The sequence below is a fragment of the Asterias amurensis genome, chromosome 14 (genome assembly GCF_032118995.1).
Source record: "Asterias amurensis chromosome 14, ASM3211899v1".
Classification (NCBI taxonomy): Eukaryota; Metazoa; Echinodermata; class Asteroidea; order Forcipulatida; family Asteriidae; genus Asterias; species Asterias amurensis.
Window position 1 is genome coordinate 13576192 of NC_092661.1, and position 6417 is coordinate 13582608.

A 6417-nucleotide genomic window follows, 5' to 3' on the forward strand; every position below is an offset into this window, starting at 1 on the left:
TTCCCCCACTTCAAATCTACACTGAAACAAATGGGGTGTTGAAATTGACACCATGGGTGTTGTCACATATAGATACCTAAGAGAGAATCAAAATAAACATAGGGTGTTTAAAATAAATAAATAACACCAGTGTCATTTTGCTGGCAGAAATAGGTGTTATTTTAACACCCTATGGTGTGAATTATCATTTTTAAAATTCATGCTTTTTTATTTTCCTGTATTTTATAAACATGTATGTTTTTTCTTGGAGGGGTCTGGGAGGGCACATCGCTTTGATGACAGTTTTTAAAACTTTTGCCTTACCCTGGACGGTCCCTGCCAACAAAGAATTATGTCCGAATATTTAAAATAAAAAAGAAATAACTCGTTTGTTTTTGCAGTGCACACTTTTGGGATTAAAGATTACCAGAACAAATAACAAATATATTGCATGTTATAAACTGTTGTTTAGTACAGTTTCAATGTTTTTATGCATATTGTTTCTATTGACACCTTTTAGGTCAGATATCCTTATAAAAGAATTTAATTACACAAACAGTCAAAGACATCGAGAGAGCGCTGAAATGGGCTTGTTTAAGAATAATGTAAATGGAACTTTATATACAGTTTCTATTAGCCAGAAGTTTCCCTATAAAACGTTTTACCCCTTTGTGCCACTCCACTATGATTTTACCCTGGATAGTTTATTATTATATTTGCTTGCCATTTTTACACGCATATTTTGTATTGTCTTATCTCCTTGTCGGATTGTCTTTTTAAACAGAATATTAAACGACATAATTAGAGATTGCTGAAAGGGGTTGGTTTAACAAAAATTCAGATGGAAGCAAGTTTTATTTGGCCAGAAGTGGCCAGAAATACTTAGCTATGGTGTGCCACTTTGTACCCCCCCCCCCCCCCCACCCCTTTAATATTTTACCATAGTTTATGTTATGGATCACGATTGGTTTTAGTGAATGTTGAGAGAGTATGAAATGATTTAGTTCATTTTAGAAGCTCTCTTGCCTTATATGCTGCAGCAATAACTGGTTTTTAATTACCAAGAGAATCAGTTTCCCCGAAAAAATGGTATCGTCTGAAAATGGTGAAATGTTTCAGAAAATGCACTTTCGGTCTTGGCTCAAGAGAGCTCTTACTCAATTAAAACATTAAAAATTGTGACATGTGGTCTCTCTTTGGAAACCCATAAGCTAGAGAAGGATTGAATGAACGTACGTAATTATTTCCCAAGCCAATTTGACAAGCCTTTGTGGGCTGCCAGAAGAGCCGGAAAAAAATCAATCACATCTTCCTCCATGAAGATCAATTATTATATCTCAATCTTCGTAATTTGGCCTGTCACTCTTCTTACGTTTAAATGTCAGAGCCCAGTAACATAGAGCTGCTTTAGCACACTAACAACTCTCTGCTAAGCAGAAATGAGCCGAATACCAATCACAAAGGGTACATGTGACATGGTAGTTTGGATGGTAACCTTATTCTGGTAAGCATAATTTTGTTGTGCTTAGCATCTTCTTGTCTTCTTTGGGCCCAGTCTTGTGAAACTGTGTATGACGTACATGTTGATCCGTTTGATTGATGGTGATAATGCAGTTGCTTTGCTACAAAATTAATACGGGGAAAATAAATTAATTAAACAAGTGACCGATTGACGCATGCGTGGCCCTATGATCGATTATTTAAAAAGGGATAATACTTCATCGTCAGTGTCAGCTGTGGATAAATGGACAGATCAAATAATCAACCTATAATGATCGATCAGAAGAACTTTGTACACAGTTTGCCATATGGGGGGGGGGCACCGAATCTTCGGGGGGGGGGCAGAATCTACTGCCAACCCCTTCAGTTTTGCGAAACTGCGAACTTATTTCCCCCCTCCCCATTATGATGACATTTTCCTTGATCAATGACTTGGATTAACTTCCTGGTGATTCTTTCAGCGACTGCGATCCTCCAATCGATTGCAGCGGTTGACGTCTGGACGTGTGACCTGATAATGAACATGTCAAAACCTCTAAAACCGAACTTTTTCGTTTGTTGATAAATTGAAGGGGGATGTACGGGAAACGGGGGTGCTGTTCTAGTTCGTTTCCATGACATGGGTCACACCACTGTGATAAGTTTAGCAAAACTGTGGACGTGTGACTTGACAATGAACCTGTCAAAACCTATTTACGAACGTTTTCGTGTAATGAATTGAAATGGGGGGGGGGGGTTACGGGAAAAGGGGATGCTGTCCTAGTTAGTTTCCTGACATAGGTCACCCTTTTAGTAAAACTGTTGTTTCAAATCTACTTCCCTTGATGTTGTCGGCCTTTAAGACCTCGTGATGACGTGTCTGTCCAATCTCTGCGTACTACAGGCATTGTCACCTTGTTTGAAAGAATAGAGCGCATTAAAAACAAGATCAAAGCGCTTCACAGAAACCTAGAACCAAAACAGAAGCTAAACAGAAATAGAACCAACTTAAGACCCTGACATCACCTGTACTTGAAACGGGGATTAAACTTAATACCAATTTGATAATTTATTATTTTCCTTGTGAGTAATTCCTTTCTAGCGTGCAGTCACCTTTGCAATTATGCGTCACCATTATTCGGAGTCTGAAATTCGGAGAAAATAATTGGCTTTTCAACTTGAAATGTCAACTGCAACGATGTGTCAAATAGATCCAAGATGTATTCAGAATCTTTCCGATGCTCTCTTTTGCAACCCACTTTTTCTCTAAAGAGCACCGACGTGTAGCACATGTCGACGAATTTTTTGCTTTAGGGCAACGGGTGCACCGAAAAAAAAACATGACTTTGTTTTGCCTCTATGAGTTTTTTTTTACTGGGGTTGGATTGCATGCTATAATACTTTCTTTATATCGGTTACAAGTTTTGTGTGTAATTTCGCCCAAAACAAGTCCTATGAGCCGCTCTTGGTGTGGGGCTACAAGAATAAAATAACTTGGGAGCGGTAGGTGGTAGGAATAAAAGTGATATTTATCTCAAAACAGTATATTGTAGAACGTAGGGAAACATGCACAAGGCATGTAGTTCGAAAGAGATGCAGTACGTGAAATAAACAGTCTGTTTATTTCACGTACTGCATCTCTTGTTAAAAAAAAACCAATTATACTAAATGAAAATGAACCACTTTATACACAAATGACGTGTGCAAGTTTATTTGTGCACTGCTGATGTTAAATACAAAATTCAGCCAGTAGTTTTATTGAGTTGTCAACTGATTTACTGTGCATTACCTTCGTTTAAGGTAAGTTTAATAATAATACTGGAGATTTTCCAATCTTTCATTGGGTACTATCCGGGAGAGAGCTGTACAGAACCTTCGTTATGTCGCGGTGCTAATGAAGGACTTCTGCCAGGTTATGTCCACAGTACCAGGAAGCACCCGATAAAACCATTAGTCCCAGGTGTGCTGAGTTTGAAAACTATCTGTTGTCATTTATACATTTTGCTGTGACGCAAATTCCATGTCCTATTGGTGAAGATGGTCTATATCATTTTTGACACTTGTCCTTGTTTTTGAGCTGCACTTATAGACGATGTGACCTATGTTTACATTCAAACCCCCCTCTGTTGAAAAAAAACACTGTATACGTCATATTTCGCCGGGCAAAACGACACGTAGTCATGGTAGGATTGCTTACACTTTCTAGCTGGCTGCCAAAACACAAAGGTTTTGCCCGGCGGTATGCGCGCGAATCATGCAATGGTTTTCGAGTGACGTCAGTGGTCACATCGTTTATAGAGCAAAATTAAAATGCAACTGTCTACAAGATTATCATGGTGTTTGTTTGTATCTTATAATTTTGTCATTAGTTGGTTGATTTGACTTTAGGATATTTATGTGGGTTCCTACATGTTTTTAACCATTCTGAGTATACGTAAAATATGTATGTAATAACATTTTTAATCAAATTGACTTCACTTATCTAAAAAAGGTTGCCAAAAAGGGGCATCTATATGCCAGGATTGTTGTTGCATGGAACACTTTGACAAGGATTTGATACTAATATGAAAACGTCCCAAACATTACAGAACACATCCAACCATACTGTTATAATATTAAACAGAAATCCATCCTATAGAAAGTACAGTCAAGCATTGTACATACAGGAAAAGTGACGCCACACAACGGATAAAGATGTAAAAGTCTTGTGTCGATTTAGCCGATTGGTGACGTTATCTTAATACCAGGCCGCCCTTTTGGGTGCGGCTTGATAAAACAAACTTTGGCCTTCAGGCCCCCCCCCCCCCTTTTATCAAAGGCCACGCACGTGCACCAACGTTGCCTCGGGCATTTCAAATATTAACGCCGGAGAATGAAATACCCTTTTACATCTTTTGGGCAGGATACACTCTCTATTCGCTCCACATGTGCTGCATTTTCCCCGCAACTGTCCGATTTCCCCCTATTTATGAAGTTCCCTTCATCACTTGTGACACGTGATTCCGTGTCGGGAAAGTCACATAATGCCCCCAGTTAGTGATTCATGCTGTTTTGAAAACTTTTTTCCCCTTCTCTCTAATGGTATGCTATGAATACACTCATGTAACAGGTGTTTGGCTGGCTCATGATTGGTCGTCCGGTTGAATGCATGCGCACTGAGCAGGCTCAAAAAGGGTCATGTGATGTTTTCGGAAACGGTTTATAGCCGGCAGACGGCTGTTTGAGCAACGGAAGCTTTTTACGATCGCGACTTGAGATATTTTGTTATTTAAAAAAAGGTAGGCCTATCTTCTATCCAGACTTCACTGGTGTATAGGCCGTTTAATTTGTTGTATGCAGGGGTGAGAATATACAGATTTTGTTTCCGATTTCAGACTTTTTACTCATGTCAAGTCTGCATGATAAGAATATGATGTTAGTTTGTTCAGATCATAAGTAATTTATGTTCTTTGATTTACTGTCGAGTGCTGCTGAGGATACTGTTCATAAAGATCCTTGAAATATAATAACTCATGTCGTTGTAATTATCAAAAGGTGGTCATTCCACCAGTTCAACATACCCTCTAATTATTGGGATCCTGGTATCAGACCTTTTCGTCAGCACGTGCCTCTCACCCCCTGTGGCTTATAAAGGTAAATGTTCATAACACAGGTTTTTAAAATGTGGCAAAACCAGGGGCACAATTTCATAACGGAACACGTTGCCTTGGATGGGACGAGTTGGCCTTCAAATTAAGCGTTTGAAACCGTTTATTACAGTTATGGAATACATATAATGGTTAGAAAGATATACAAGTACCACTCGACATTGCAAGGTTTTACATACGTTGCGAACTAACACGTCGGCCATTTTATGGAGTCAATATTTTTGACTCCACATTCAAATAATTGACCGACAGTGTTTCCTCGCGACGTATAAGGAAAACCGTGCAATTTCTACTTTTAAAATGGTTTCAAACGCTTTTCATAGACCAACTGGACCGATCCAATGCAACGTGTTCCTTTAATACCAGACTAAGGAGTACCAGCCAATACCAAGTCACATCATGGAGGAAGACTGGTATCTTGCTAATTTTTGCTAAGAAGCACAACATTTGTAAGTTGTATGCTTAAAAGCAGCCTTTTGAAATTGGGCCTTGCATGTTACTTTCCTGTCTAGAAGTCGTACGTGGTTTCTCAGTGTTTCTCCTGTTTTCAGGATTTTCTCAAAATGTTCCGGACCCTTCCAATTTGCTTAAAAGAAGTTGTGTAGTCACCAGAGGGAAAAATAATATATCAAACAGTCCGTATTTTGTATTTCTGGTGACACGGAGTCTGCAAACCTCATGCATTGTAACCACAGAGTCATTAAACCTCCTGATATCTGGTATCTTCCGGATCTAGATTAAGGGGGAACCCTGGACCAAATCACACAGGGCTAGTTCTGTCTCTGTCCCAAGGGGAGAATACACAAACGAGGAACAATTAGTGTGTGACATTTGTACTTGCAGCACCGATGACTTAGCATAAAATGCAGTCAGATTGGCTTTGCATGGTATCTTGCCTTGCCTTCCACCTCTGGAACCCCGGTTCAAATCCCACCGGGGGCACAGCACTATGAGGATTGGGTTCTCAGTCCCTATACCTGACTGCGTGTTTTTGGCCCTGTAATAATTCTCTGGGGTTTTCCTCTCACATCTAGAACTAAAACTTCCTTCCTTGTCTCCATAATGGGTTATTGACTAAAGCGATTAAGTTTGCTTTTCTGTGAGTCCCTGGCTTCACAACCAGAATTAACAAATGAAAACGAAAACAGAATATTACATGGTTAATTTGACTTCATAATGGATAAGAAAATTAAGGTGACTGTGTGTGTTGAGAGGAGTAAATAGAAGTGGCATTTCAGGTAAAAGGTTTACCTTAAAAACGTCCGTGCTATCTAATGCACGCCCCCGAGATCTGCTTTCTCAATATCGATGC